This window comes from Peromyscus californicus, unplaced genomic scaffold (genome assembly GCF_007827085.1).
Source record: "Peromyscus californicus insignis strain IS unplaced genomic scaffold, ASM782708v3 Scaffold_10__1_contigs__length_136768540, whole genome shotgun sequence".
Classification (NCBI taxonomy): Eukaryota; Metazoa; Chordata; class Mammalia; order Rodentia; family Cricetidae; genus Peromyscus; species Peromyscus californicus.
The window spans coordinates 49,679,487-49,693,067 of NW_026294391.1; positions in this window are offsets into that span (position 1 = coordinate 49,679,487).

Consider the following 13,581-nt stretch of genomic DNA (forward strand, 5'->3'; position numbering starts at 1 on the left):
CCTGCCCCACCAGCTGCTCTGCCACTGCTCAGAGCCAAGCCCCTCCTCCCTCCTGCAGCCCACCTTTCCTCTACTGTTGCCACTACCAGGGCTTGAGAGATGGCCTCATTAACTTGTTTTTGACTAACTTTTAAATGCTTCACTTTACCTGTTCCTTATCTGTTCAGCTTGTCTTGACAAAAACAAAAAACAAACAAAAAAACACATGAACATATTTGATAGGGGTGATCACATGACCAGGTGGCACCATCTTAAAGGCAACCACATGATCAAGGTACCATCTAAACTAAGGACAACCATGTGGTCTAGCCAACATCTCGGCTAAGGTCAAAACAACCAGGTCAGATGACCTCACTGCCATTTTTACTAAGGGTAGCATGGGCGGGGCGCCTGTAGGTATGGAGGGAGGTTAGGGAATCGCTTCCTGCTGCACACTGTTTCACCGTTGTTTTATGGGCCGAGGAAAAGTCCTCTGGCCTTGGCCTGGCATTTCCCATATGCCTCTCTCAGGCTCCAGGCATCCAGGCAGAGGGAAGTCCAGTCGCAGCCTATCTGGGTAGAGGGAAGTCCAGTCATGGCCAGCCATTCATTCCTCCGTAGCTGCTTGTGTGGGCAGGCCGGGAGAGGTATGCACTCCCCTCCCGGGCATCACATGAGGGCGGTATTGTTATATTAAGATTTCAAATTTCAGATTTTAACATTAATACAAGTCTGATACACTTGGGGTCACAAGCTCAGGATTTTAAAAGAATTTTAAATTTTCTTGGTTACTCATTACTTGCTTTTCTATGATTTGGATTTCGGTATTATAATCTGGCTGTACTCAAAGATCAGCCCCCCTGTCCTTGCTAACTTCATTAAGGTGTAACTAACTGGGAACCCTGTATATTCAGATTTAAGTCATGTATATGCTCTCAAAGTTATAAATACATCTAACATATTTTGTTCCCCCAGTCCTCAAAAATACTTGTAGAGATCTGAGAATATGGCATTTACTATAAAACCTTTTTATGATAAAGAGACATGTCAGCTCCTGGCAGCATCCTGTATCTCCTCCAAGAAGATGGATGGCCCCAGAAGAACTTCCACCTGGAAGCTTATGGCAAGGCTGGACACACAACAAAAAGCTGAGATCCTGTCCAGATTGTGAATAAGTGGAACAATGGAAGACTGATTGCCCATACTGCAAAGTCAGGGTGGGTCAGTCTCCCCAAATTTCTACTCCACAGATAAAATCTGTCAGATCTTCTGGGCCTATCAGCTGAAGAGGCCTTTGGGGCTTCTTACCCCACCCCACCCCCACCCCCACCATGAAGAGACTTGGGATTGCTGCCTAGGTAGCTGGAAAGCTGTCTCACTTCTTAAATTTATCCTTCTCAGATCTGACGATGTTTGATGACTAGGGCATCAGTTTAACAGTCCCAATCCAAAGATAGCTCATTAATAAGTTTCCTATTAAAATTACAGACAGCTATGCCTCATTTACAGACTTCATGGTATGGGATAGACTGGTTTCAGATATAACTCCTGAGGTTCAAAGTTTTAATACTGATAAATGCAGCTTTCATAAACTGATAGAACATTGACTACAAAGAGTTCTTAAGAGTCCTTAAAAGGATTTTTAACCCTTTTGCCATGAAGTAAATTCCAGCTGTCTTACAGATACCTACAGACTCCTGGGAAAGATTTTGCTACTGCATCAAGAAATTTGGTCTGATGAAAACTAACAATCTCCAGAGCCTATTTCTGACCCCACCTATTTTTCGAGCATATTTTGCAGATTCATTGTTCCCTCCTGACCTCCAGAGAAACAGCAGATGCCATGGCTTCTGTACTCCTGATTTGGTATGCCATTTCCCCCCAGGCTCCTGAACACCACTGCTGCAACTTGCCTGCTCAGCTCCCTCAAGGAACATTCCTGAGATCTTCTGCCATGTGTGACTCCCAGTTCTCCCCTCCCCACTTTGCCCCCGTTAGCTTGAAGTAGCCTCAAGAACTCAACGCCCTTGTCCCCCCACTTGCTTCCATAACTCACCTCTTTTTATAATAATCAAAATGGAGGAATGTTAATATTCTGGCCTACCCCCTTGAAATCTCACCCCTTGGGGCCACCCTGTGACTTGATATAGAAGCCTCTTCTTAAGGAAAACCTCCACCTCTCTCTCTCTCTCTCTCTCTCTCTCTCTCTCTCTCTCTCTCTCTCTTACTCTCTTCTCTTCCTCTTTCCTATCTTCTCTCCGTCTCTCTATTATAATAAACCATTTCCATGCAGATGTAGTATCTGGGTTGTGAATGTCCACCTATTGCCCTGCCACCATGTCCACAAGGAGTGGGTCACCTACCAGCCCACAACTGCATCTGCCCAGCATGCCAGCATGTTTCCCTGCATTCTCAGAATACCCTCGGGGTCCCAGCATAATATAGCATAACAGTATGTAGTTGAAAATGGCTTTGAACACCTGACCCTCCTTCCTTCACCTCCCAAGTGCTAGGATCACAGGTGTGTCTTACCATGACCAACTTCCTCTACTCTTAACTCATTATTCCCTTTATTGCTTTTCAGTTTAATTCAAGGGAGTCTTTGAAACATAGCCTATATAGCTTTGGGTAGGGTCATAACCTTTTCTTAAGAGTTGAACTTTCTCTCTTTGAAGTAAACAAAATTATAACACAAAACAAAGACAACACTTTTAAAATTATAAAGCCAGTGGTAGCCAGACACAGTGGTATACACTTATACTCCCAATTATTTTGGAGGCTTATACAGAAGGGTTGGTTGAGCCCAGGAGCTCCAGCCTGGGTAACATAATAATACCTCTTTCAATACTAAATAATAAATAAATAAATAAATAAATAAATAAATAAATAAATAAATAAATAAGTTTACAAAGGGTTTGGGTTTTGGAAAGAATGGAGCTCCAGGCAAGCCTGGGTAACATAATAATATCTCTTTCAATAATAATTAATAAATTAATAAATTAATAAATAAGTTTACAAATAATAGTGAGGTTTGGGCTATGGAAAGAATGGAGGGGCAGGAGGGGGGAGAACAAGGGAATCCGTGGCTGATATGTAAAATTAAATTAAATTATAAAATTAAAAAAAAACAGAGTGATTAAAAAAAAAGAATGGAGCTCCAGGCAAGCCTGGGTAACATAATAATACCTCTTTCAATACTAAATAATAAATAAATAAATAATAAATAAAAATTAAATAAATAAGTTTACAAATAATAGTGACGTTGGGACCATGGAAAGAATGGAACTTGTGACAGTGTTTATAGGACTATACATAGAAATGCCACAAGGTTTGAAAATCTTGAATCTCTGTCTTCCAGATTAGAGAAAAATGGACATTGGCCAGATATTTTCCACCATGAGTATAGATGATGGAATGCCCTCTTGCCCTGGCTTTCAGGACACTCTGCTCTTCTGGTCTACCTGTATGGCCACCCCTCTTTCTACTCCATCATCCATTTGTTGCTTTTGAGACATGCTTCTCCAGCATCTCAGCCTCTGCCTCCTGAGAGCTAGGATCACATGCATGGATCACCAGGCCCAAATCAGATCTTTGAATGTATTCTTTCAACCAGACTCCTCACAGCTTTGTCCTATATACCCTTCCCTTGTCATCCTTCAACAGAGACTATTAAATGAAAGTAGGTAGTTCACTATGAATACATCTATTTTTATGTATAAGAATATCACTTTCAAAAACTGAGCCAACATTTAAAATCAGGACATTTCAAAATAAAATCCAGATTCCCAGATGGCCTTCAAAGTCCATGCAGTTTTCATGCAGTAATATACAGCTAAAGTAGACAGTGTGGTGATATATTGTGTCCCCCAATATGTTGTGCATCCTAATAAACTTTTCTGGGGTCAGAGGACAGAACAGTCAGTAGACAGACATAGAGGCCAGAAAATGGTGGCACACACGCCTTTAATCCTACCATTCTAGAGACAGAGATCCGGATCTCTGTGAGTTCAAAGCCACAATGGAAACAGCCAGGCATGATGACACACGCCTTTAATCCTAGGAAGTGATGGCAGGAAGCAGAAAGGTATATAAGGCGTGAGGACCAGGCACTAGAGCCTTTTTAAGCTTTTAGGCTTTTGAGCAGCAGTTCAGCTAAGATCCATTCTGGATGAGGACACAGAGGCTTCCAGTCTGAGGAAACAGGATCAGCTGAGGAATTGGTGAGGTGAGGTGGCTGTGACCTGCTCTGTCTCTCTGATCTTTCAGCGTTCACCCCAATACCTGGTCCCAGGTTTGTTTTTATTAATAAGACCTTCTAACAATTCATGCTACAAGACAGGCCCAACTAGTGACCTCAAACCTCAAGTATAGGTCTGGCCTACACTCTTTGCACAGTATGAGCACTCCTAATGCAAAATACAAACTGTTCCAAAATCCAAACTTTTTGAATACTGGTGTTATAACATAAGTGGAAATGTTTATAGCTTACCATATATAACTGCTTATAGTCAAAATGCAGGCACATAAAAACTGTATAAAATTACCTTCAGTTATATATATATATATATATATATATATATATATATATATATATATCAGACACGTAGAAAGCAAAAATGAACTTTATGTCTAGTCTTCTGTCTTATCCCCCTAAACATTTCATTATTTATAAGGAAATATTCCAAAATCTGAAAAACAAAAATCTTAAATACTTCTGCACCTCAGCATTTTGGATAAGGAAGACAACCTATAAATATTGCTTACTCGGCACTTTATATTGGAGTTTGTGGCTCCACACACTAACAACAGCCACTAGACATTTTCAATATTCTTTCAAATTTGGTTTACTTTTGAATTTAACTTTTTAAAATTTGTCTATTTTTATCTATGTGAGTGTTTTGCCTACTTGTCTGTGCGCCACTTGCACACGTGGTGTCCACAGAGGCCAGAAGAGGGCACTAGATATCTCTGGAACTGGAGCCACGGAAGGTCGTGAGCTAGCCATGTGGTAGTTTGGAACTAAACCTGAGTCCTCTGGAAGTGTTCTCAAGCCGTAAGCTATCGCTCTAGTCCTTTAACTTCTTCGAATAGGGTCTTACTATGTTGTTCAAGCTGGTTCTAAATTCCCTGGGCCCAGGGATCCTCCTATCTCAGTCCCCAAAGTACTAGCATTACAGGCATGCCCTACCATACCTGGCTTTTGTTTTTGATTAGCACGTAATCACTGTGAATATTAGTGGGTCAGAATGCACTATTTCAATACATGTGCACAGAGTGCATTTATTAAATCAGGGTAATTATCTTCACTTTTTCTTATCATTTATTTTGCTTATTTATTTGATTTGGGGGCTTTTTTTTTCTTTTCTCCAGTGTGTGTGTGTGTGTGTGTGTGTGTGTGTGTGTGTGTGTGTGTGTGTGTGTGTGTTATTCATAGGTATATGTGAGTGTATGTGGACACCTCAGGTTGATGTCAGGAATCAATGGCCCTTCCACTTCAGTAATTGAGGCAGGGTTTCTCAACCAAACCCATTGTTCATCAATATGGCTAGTCTTCCTACCCAACTTGATCTATCGGTATTCCTTGTCTCCACCTTCTGAGGCTAGAATTAGACAATATAGCTCGTCTTCCTAGACAATTTATTCTAGGGATCCCTTGTTGCCACTTTCTGAGGCATTTTAGTGGATTTCTGGGAGCCTGAAGCACTTTAACTGTTGAGCCTTCTCACAAGCCCTGCTTTGTTTTGCTTTGGTTTGGAATCCAGGTTTCAAAGTACAACCAGGAATGGTCTGGAAACTCAAGAGTAGCATAGGCTGGCCTTGAGCTCACAGAAACCCCCCTGCCTTTCCCTCCTGGTTGCTAAGATTGCAAGCATGCGTCACCAAGACTGGTTGGTTTGTTTATCTGTTTCTTTGTTTGCTTTGAGACAGAAACTTACTACCTAGCGCAGACTGGCCTCAGCCTCACGACATAGCCAAAGTTAGCTCTGCACTAATGACTGACTGTCTTGCCACTGCCTCCTGATGCTGGGGTGAGAGGCAGAATATAGCCATGGTGTCTGCCTCATCATTTCTTTATGTTTAGAAACTTCAAGTTCCTCTGCTCCAGATCCTTCTAGAATACACACTAGGCTATTATGAACTCTAATCACCTTCCTTTATTGGGGAGTGCAGAATGTAGTCCTTCTATCTAACTCTAATGATTCCTGTTAGCCAACCTCCCTTGATCTCCTCTTACTTCAAATCTGGAAATCTTCTGAAATGTCATTTCAAACACTCATGTGTCTTTCGAAACTGTATGTCTGTTTGTCCTCTTAGGTCCGTCCTATATACCACATGTAAGGACCGCCTTACTTTGGTTCAAAGTTTCAGTTCATCATAAATTGGCCTCCTTGTTTTCAGTCCATGGTAAGGCAGTGTATCATTACAGAAGTATGCAGTAGAACAAAGCTGCTCACTTTGCCAGGAAGCAAGGGGGAGAAAAGGAGATTGACATCCCACAGTTCCCCTCAAGGACACATCCACAATTACATAAAACTTCCCAGGAGGCCACACCTCTTAAAGATTTCTATCACTTTCCAATTGCATTATGCTTTTAAATGTGCCCTTTGGAAATTGTTCCCAATCAAAAGTATAGCAGTGTCTTCTAAGGCCCAGAGCTGCCATTCAGCTGCCAATGAACTTCTCCAACTGGATGATAGAAACAAAGGTACATGCTGCAAGCCACAAAAATATATAAAGTAGGATTTCAGCTGATTATGATAACCTAATACCTGGAAGAAACCAAGGGCCTTCCAGAGGTCAAGCTGAGACTCAATGAGGCTTGGTGATATTTGGCTTTTGATTATTAGCCGTTTCCTACTATGAATTTCTTGGGTGCTATTGCAGCTTTTCCAACTTTTACTGGAAACCATTTCCCCTCTACTGATGGAATATTTACATAACCTTGTGCACTGACAGCTATGCTCAACCAGAACCCCAGTTCAAGCCTCCCTGTAATTATTGTCATTGGCAGCATCTGGCCAGGTCCAACCCCAGATGGAGGAAAGTATTTTATCAGAGATACCTTTGTACTCTCTAAGAAGAGACTTAAGCATCCAGACTACCTGTTTGAGAAGGCCTGGCAGGGGTGCTAATTAAGCTTAACTTTCTCCTTTCCAAAGTCTTATCTCTAGTTTTAGATCCACCCTTAATTAACTCAGAACTAAAGGGTTCCAACTTACAGGTACCTCTAGCTGTGATAGAAGTTGCCTAGCCAAGTTGCCTAGCAACCGAGCACACTCACCAGAAATGGCAGGAGCAGAGACAGCTTGGAGAGATAAGGGTCATAGCGACAAAAAGGCAGTTTTATTTTCAGAGAAGACTAGATGGAGAAGAGAATAGGAGAACTAGATGGAGAACTTGAAGACAAGATGGAAGATGAGGAAGAGCCAGATGGGGAAGTACTAGGTGGGTAAGAAAGAAATGAGAAGAACCTAGTTGAGGCAGAATTAAGATGAGAGAATTAAGATAGAACTCAGAGGGGACAGTAGGCAAATACAGAGAGAAATCAGGCAAGAAAGGAGCTAGGCACCAGAACAGAACTGAAGCTGTGTAGATAGGATTTTATCCCAGAGGAATAAAGTAGATGGACAAAGAACTTGGTGTACTTAGATTCTTTTCCCGAAAATAATTCTCACCGTTCGTAGTTTCTCTTCTGGGCCCCTGGGAAGTATATTATTAAGGCTGGCCCCATAATAATATACAAGAGGTACAGTCGAGAGTGGGGGCACATGTCTTTAATCTCAGCACTCAGGAGGCAGAGGCTGGCAGATCTCTGTGAGTTTAAGGCCAGACTGGTCTACTATAGTGGTTTGAATGAGAATGACCCCCATAGACTCATATTTGCATACTTCGCCCCCAGTTGGTAGAACTGTTTAGGAAAGATTAGAAGGTGTGGCCTCGTTGGAGGAGGTGTGTCCTTGGGGATGGGCTTTGAGATTTCCAAAGACTCAAGCCATTTTCAGTCAGCTCTTTGCCTCTTGATTGTGTTGCAAGATGTGAGCTCTCAGCTGCCCCTCCAAATCCCTGCTGCCTGCCACCTACATTCTGCCATCATCGATTCTAACCCTCTGAAGCTATAGGCCCCAAGTAAACTCTTTTATAAGTTGCCTTTGTCATGATGTCTTATCATAGCAGTAGAAAAATAACTAATATATCTACACACCAAGTTCTAGGACAGCTGGGGCTGCATAGTGAGACTGTCTCAAAACTCCCTTCCTCTCTCTTTCTCTCTCTTTCTCTATTTCACACACACACACACACACACACACACACACACACACACACACACACACGGGGCATAGTACAAGGCTAAGGAAAAGATTTAACCAGGAAATTGCTGGCTGCACAAACATCAGGACCTGAGTTCGGATCTCTATCATCTACATAAATAGCTAAGTGCAGTCACCCATGCCTTAATCCCAGCACTGAGAAGGCAGAGACAGAAAGATCCCGGAGGCTTTCTGGCCATCCAGTCTAGCTGAAACAACAGTCTCCAGGTTCAGTGAGAGATGCTGTCTCAAAAAAGTCAGATGAAGAGAGATGGAGGAGAAGACACATTGTTGACCTCTGCCCCCGCCCATATCTGTGTGCACACACACACAGATGCACAAAACAAGTGTTCATTCAGCCTCTCCAAAACTGCTCTTTCTCTCAAATCTGACCATCCAGAATACAAAACAACAATTTTAAGCCAGGCAGTTGCAAATCATTATCAGATACCTCCTTATCCTTCAGCCTCTACCAAGCTCTGCTGAATGACCTCCATAGCACCTTTTCAATGTTTTCTTCTCCATCTCCCTATAGTGGACCACTGTACTGGTTGGTTTTGTGTTGACTTGGAATAAACTAGAGTCATCAGGGAGGAAGGAGCCTTAAGTGAGAAAATGCCTGCATAAGATCCAGCTGTAAGGCATTTTCTTAATTAATGATTGAAGGGGGAGGGCCTAGCCCATTGTGGGTGGAGCCATCTCTGGGCTGGTGGTCCTGGGTTCTATAAGAAAGCAGGCTGAGCAGGTCATGGGAAGCAAGCCAGTAAGCAGCATCCCTCCATGACCTCTGTATTAGCTGCTGCCTCCAGGTTCCTGACCTGTTTAAGTTCCTGTCCTGACTTTCTTTGGAAGTGTAAATTGAATAAGCCCTTTCCTCCCCAATTTGCTTTTTGGTCATGGTGTTTCTGCACAGCAGTAGAAACCGTAGGATTTCTTTTTTATTATTTTTTTTTTCATTTTACATACCAACGCCAGTTCCTCCTCCCTCCCCTCCTCCCACTCCTTCACCCACCTCCCCAACCTGCCATCCACTTCTCAGAGAGGGTAAGGCCTCCCCATGGAGAGACAACAAAGCCTGTCATTAACTTGAGGCAGGACCAAGCCCCTTCCCCCTGCATCAAGGCTGAGCAAGGTATCCTACCCTAGGGAATGTGTTCCAAAAAGCCATTTCATGCATCTGGGATAAGTCCTGATCCCACTGCCAGGAGCCCCACAAACACATCAAGCCACACAACTGTCACCCACATTCAGAGGGCCTAGTTTGGTCCCATGCAGGTTCCCCAGCTGTCAGTCCAGAGTCCCTGAGCTCCCACTAGCTCGGGTCAGCTGTCTCTGTGGGTTTCCCCATCATGATCTTGACCCCCTCACCTTGCTCATATAATCCCTCCTCCCTCTCTTCGACTGGACTCCAGGAGCTCAGCCCAGGTAAGCACCATTTTCTTCCTAGACTCTGCAGTAGTTTCTTTGCTGCCACATGAACAAATGGGGCAACAACACATCTCACCTAATTTTTTTCTTGGCTGGCAGTTCTTCAATGGATTCTTGTTCTTTTGTATCTTTAATCAGGTTCTGTAAGTTCTCCCACTGTCTTCCCTAGATTTTGTCAAACTCTGTAGTCTCACTGGCCTTCTTTCAGTTCTGTGAAGATACAGCATTCTTTCCTGCTGAAAAACCATTAGACAAACTCCTCTCTCTACCTAGTACTTACCCACAACACCCAACTTGACCAGGTTAATACTTCCCTCTATTAGGAGGGTTCTCTAGAGGAACAGAACTGGATGGTTTACAAGGTAGATACTGAGTAATAGTACCAATAATGACTGTCTTCATACTGGAGACACTGAGAGCCCAGTAACTATTCAGTCTATGTATATGACCACATTGCTGCACTTCTTTGGCTATGAAGTGAGTTCCTTGGTCAGAAGCAATGCTGTGTGGAATTCAATGATGGTGAATAAGGCATTCTGTAGGTTCATGAACTAGTTTAGGCAGAAGTATTATGTGAAGGAAAGGCAAACCCATACCCACACAAATATCTATTTCTAAGGACAATGTTCCACAATGGAAGTCGTCCAATATGGTCAACTTTTCACTAGGTTGCTGGTTTATCACCTCAGAAAATGGAGCCATTTTGGGGGCTCAGTGTTGGTCTCTGCTGCTAGTAGATTGGGCACTCAGTAGATGTAGCCAGGTCAGCCTTGGTGAGCAAAAATCCATGTTGTTGAGCCCATGTATACATACATTCATCCTATCCCTCTCACTATGGCCACTTTCATCATGGGCAATGCCAGGGATGGTCAGGGAAAAAGACTGACCACTGCCCATAGAATAATAGATCATTTTATTTTATTATTGAGGTCCTCCTCTACTGACTTTACCTTTAGTGAGCATTCACACAGAACACAAGCATCTGCACCTTTGCCCACTTGAATAAAATACAATCTACACACCCCTTCCCTAAATGTTTTTCTCATCAATTTTCCAATTAGATCTTTTGCATTTAAGTTATTCAATTGGGCAGCCCTGTCTCTCACTGTTAAGTCTGACATACAGACACAGGAAATGGCAGAGCTCTCTAAGGATGCTGGTGCCCCTCCTCATAAATCTGTTTTAGATTATTAGTGAAGGGCATGTCTTCTAGGTCCTTACATTGTGGTGGATTAGGTTTAACGTTCTATTGCATTAATTGATTTGTGGGTAGAGTTGTGTCAGTGGTATACACATGCCTTGGTGCTTATGTGAAGTTCAGAAGACAACTTTCAGTAATCACTTCCTCCTTCTACCATGTGGATCCCGGGAATCTAACTTAGTTCATCAGTCTTGGTAGCAAGCACTTTTACTCGCTGAGCCATCTTGCCAGTCCAAGGATTAGGCTTTATTTTTATATTTTAAGGTTTTTAAAAAAATTATGTATGTGTGCACATCTATATGTGTATATATGCACAGAATATGGGTATCTAAGAAGGCCAGAAGACAGTATCAGATATTCTGGAACTGGAGTTACAGGCAGTTATGAGCTTCCTGACTTAGGTGCTGAAACCAAACTCCAGTTCTCTGCAAGAACGGTATAAGCATCAACAATAAGCCAGTGTGATGACTCTTCTTTGTTGTCAATTTGCCTACGTTTGAAATTAACTAAAATCCAGGGCACATCTGTAAGGGATATTTGCTTGATTTGAGTAGGTAGATCCACTTCTAATCTGGATCTTTGAAGTAGGAAGACACACCTTTAATCTGGGCCATACCTTCTGCTGGAAGCCTATATAAGGACATGAAAGAAGGAAGCTTTTGTTCTTTGCCTCCTTGCCCTCACCTTACTAGCACCTTACTAGCACATCCATTCCTTCACTGTCATTAAAGCCTACTTATTCAGGATTCCAGATATACTGAAGATCAGCTGAGACATCCAGCCATGTAGACTAAGATTCTTAGACTTTCCATTCACAGCCAGCCATTGTTGAATTAGCTGGACCATAGCATGTAAATCATTCTAATAAGTTCCTTTTCTGTATATATAGAGAGATATTTAGTCTATAATTTCTGTTACTCTAAAGAACCCTAACTAACACAGCCAGTAAGCCATCTTTTGATCCATACTTCAGCCAACCAGTCAAATAAACTGTTAGCATTTTTTAACTGTGTAAGCTGAAACATTAAATACAGATTTTCTATTCAGTAGATCCATATCAATAAGTTCAACTTGATCTAGTTTTATGTTCTGTGGTAGTTTGAATGAGAGTAGCCAACAGAAACAGGAGTAACAACAGGGACAAATGTATTCACCATAATGAAGCAAAGGGAAGAAAGCAAGCAAGCTGCTTCTTTTCCTTGGACCTCTTTATATCTGGGATGCCACCAACCCTAAAGGAAGATCATTTCCCCTCAGTTAATCCTTTCTGAAATGTTCTCACAGACCTACCCAGAGGTATATCTCTTGTATAATTCCAGATTAAATTAAGTTGATTGTCAAGATTACCCATCAACCCACAGTTGGCTCACCTTGCCCAGGACCATATTAGACCAGCTCTCAGCCTTCATCAGAGAAATTGTTTTTACAGTGAAAAAACATTTATACAGATACTCACAACCTGTCAAAGTTCAGAGAATAAGTGTCTGCAGAGTGCTTAACTCTATATAGGACATCTATATCATATTTGCTGCCCCCAAGCCTCAGGAAACAACATGGAAGAGGAGTCAGAAAGATTTTAAGAACCAGAGGTCACACAAAAGGATATACTGTGTGACACACCACAGCACCCAATGCCACTAGAATGAATGAAGAGGTGTTGGAAAGATGGAGGATCAAGGTGGTTTTTTGTTTGTTTGTTTTATTTTGTTTTTAATTGATTTTGAGGAGTTCCTTTTTGGGGATGCTGTAGGAGTGAGGGGAGGATATGGAGGGATTGGGAGGTAAACAGGATTGGGGTACATGATGTGGGGTTCCCAACAAATCAATGAAGAATAATGTTATAGTGGATGTTCACATGTAGAAGAATGCAAATAGATCCATATCTATCACCATGCACAAAACTCAAGTCCAAATGGATCAAGGACCTCAACATAAATCCAGTTACACTGAACCTGGTAGAAGAAAAAGTGGAAAGTAGCCTTGAATGCTAGACAACTTCCTGAATATAACACAAGTAACACAGATACTCAGATCTACAATTAATAAATGGGACCTCCTGAAACTGAGAGCTTCTGCAAGGCAAAGGACACAGTAAATAAGACAAAACAACAGCCTACGAAATGAGAAAGGATCTTCACCAACCCCACATCTGGCAGAGGGCTGATCTCCAAGATATATAAAGAACTCAAAAAACTAAACATCAAAATACCAAACAATCCAGTTTAAAAATGAGCTACAGATCTAAACAGAGAATTCTCAACAAAAGAATTTCAAATGGCTGAAAGATATTTAAGGAATTGCTCAACATCCTTAGTCATCAAAAAAAAAAAAAAAAAATCAAAAGGACTCTGAGATACCATCTTACAGCTGTCCGAATGGCTAAGATAAAAATCCTAATGACAGCCTATGTTGGAGAGAATGTGGAGTAAGGGTAATACTCCTCCACTGTTGGTGGGAGTGAAAACTTGTACAGCCACTTTGGAAATCAGTATGGCAGTTTCTCAGAAAATTGGTAATCAATCTACCTTGAGACCCAGCTATACCACTCTTGGGCATATACCCAAAGGATGCTCAGTCATACCACAAGGACACTTGCTCAACTATGTTCATAGCAGCTTTATTCATAATAGCCAACACCTGTAAAGAACCTATATGCCCTTCAAC